Source organism: Arachis ipaensis, chromosome B7 (genome assembly GCF_059453495.1).
Source record: "Arachis ipaensis isolate K30076 ecotype BB chromosome B7, ASM5945349v1, whole genome shotgun sequence".
Lineage (NCBI taxonomy): Eukaryota > Viridiplantae > Streptophyta > Magnoliopsida > Fabales > Fabaceae > Arachis > Arachis ipaensis.
In genome coordinates this window covers 56647501-56650000 of record NC_142442.1, presented here as the reverse complement: position 1 = coordinate 56650000, position 2500 = coordinate 56647501, and positions in this window count along the sequence as shown.

Sequence of the window (2500 nt, the reverse complement as noted above, 5' to 3'; positions counted from 1 at the left end):
TTTTCCGTGAGGAGACATACTAAAGGAAAGTGCTCTAGAGGTCGAATTTTGACGCCGTTTTTTGCAACAACCTCTAGAAAAATAAGATCTTTCCATCCTCCAAATTTGGTGAATTTACACCGTGCCGATTTTTTTTGACGATTTTTTTACCGCCCGGAATGCCGGAAATTCAAAAAAAATGAAAAACGGAGAAAACCTGCGATTTTTGACCTGGATTTTTTTGTGCAGCCTTCACATAATATTACCAAGGTTCCCTCAAAATTTCACGAAAAATGCACGAGCCAATTCTGAGATAAGAAAATTTGGCTCCTCCGTTGCAACGCTCCGAGCCATCGTTGCAACGGCGGGTGCCTCCGTGGGGGGCGGGGGAGCCCGGCGGCACACCACAACCACAACGTGCTTGCTAGTGTGCCTAGGGGATGGCAAGGCAACGTGCATCTTGCTGGCATTGCGCCCAGCAAGCCTTTGGGCAACTCGAGTTTCAGCATCACGACACCCCTCCCCCCTATAATAGGCTGCCGAGCCATTACCAAAGTGCCACGGGTAGACGTCCTTTTCCGTGAGGAGACATACTAAAGGAAAGTGCTCTAGAGGTCGAATTTTGACGCCGTTTTTTGCAACAACCTCTAGAAAAATAAGATCTTTCCATCCTCCAAATTTGGTGAATTTACACCGTGCCGATTTTTTTTGACGATTTTTTTACCGCCCGGAATGCCGGAAATTCAAAAAAAATGAAAAACGGAGCAAACATGCGATTTTTGACCTGGATTTTTTTGTGCAGCCTTCACATAATATTACCAAGGTTCCCTCAAAATTTCACGAAAAATGCACGAGCCAATTCTGAGATATGAAAATTTGGCTCCTCCGTTGCAACGCTCCGAGCCATCGTTGCAACGGCGGGTGCCTCCGTGGGGGGCGGGGGAGCCCGGCGGCACACCACAACCACAACGTGCTTGCTAGTGTGCCTAGGGGATGGCAAGGCAACGTGCATCTTGCTGGCATTGCGCCCAGCAAGCCTTTGGGCAACTCGAGTTTCAGCATCACGACACCCCTCCCCCCTATAATAGGCTGCCGAGCCATTACCAAAGTGCCACGGGTAGACGTCCTTTTCCGTGAGGAGACATACTCAAGGAAAGTGCTCTAGAGGTCGAATTTTGACGCCGTTTTTTGCAACAACCTCTAGAAAAATAAGATCTTTCCATCCCCCAAATTTGGTGAATTTACACCGTGCCGATTTTTTTTGCCGATTTTTTTACCGCCCGGAAAGCCGGAAATTCAAAAAAAATGAAAAACGGAGCAAACGTGCGATTTTTGACCTGGATTTTTTTGTGCAGCCTTCACATAATATTACCAAGGTTCCCTCAAAATTTTAGAAAAAATGCACGAGCCAATTATGAGATATGAAAATTTGGCTCCTCCGTTGCAACGCTCCGAGCCATCGTTGCAACGGCAGGTGCCTCCGTTGCAACGAAACCAGCCAACGATGCACCTAACCCAGCATCCGTTGCAACGCACCTTGCCTCCGTTGCAACGCGCCCAGCCAACGTTGCACCGTCCCCTGCCTCCGTTGCAACGCGCCCAGCCAACGTTGCAACGCGCCCTGCCTCCGTTGCAACGCTCCCAGCCAACGTTGCAACGCGCCCTGCCTCCGTTGCAACGTCACCAGCATCCGTTGCAACGCGCCCTGCCTCTGTTGCAACGCGCACGGCCAACGTTGCACCGACCCTAGCATCCGTTGCACTGCCCCCAGCCAACGTTGCAACGCGCCCAGCCAACGTTGCAACGCGCCCTGCCTCCGTTGCAACGTCACCAGCAACCGTGGCAACGCGACCTGCCTCCGTTGCGACGCCCCCAGCCAACGTTGCAACGCGCCCTGCCTCCGTTGCAACGTCACCAGCATCCGTTGCAACGCTCCCAGCCAACGTTGCAACGCGCCCTGCCTCCGTTGCAACGTCACCAGCAACCGTGGCAACGCGACCTGCCTCCGTTGCAACGCCCCCAGCCAACGTTGCAACGCGCCCTGCCTCCGTTGCAACGTCACCAGCATCCGTTGCAACGCGCCCTGCCTCCGTTGCAACGTCACCAGCCAACGTTGCAACGCGCTCGGCATCCGTTGCAACGCCCCCAGCCAACGTTGCAATGCCCCCAGCTTCCGTTGCAACGATCCCAGCATCCGTTGCAAAGCGACCTGCCTCCGTTGCAACGTCACCGGCCAACGTTGCAACGCACCCTGCCTCCGTTGCAACGCCCCCAGCCAACGTTGCAACGCCCCCAGCCAACGTTGCGACGCGCCCTGCCTCCGTTGCAACGTCCCCAGCATCCGTTGCAACGCCCCCAGCCAACGTCGCAACGCGACCTGCCTCCGCTGCAACGCCCCCAGCTTCCGCTGCAACGCCCCCAGCTTCCGTTGCAACGTCACCAGCATCCGTTGCAGCGCGCACAGCGTCGGGTCCGTCCCCTGCAACTGACCAGTCACTATGCCTGGTCACCGTGATGGGGT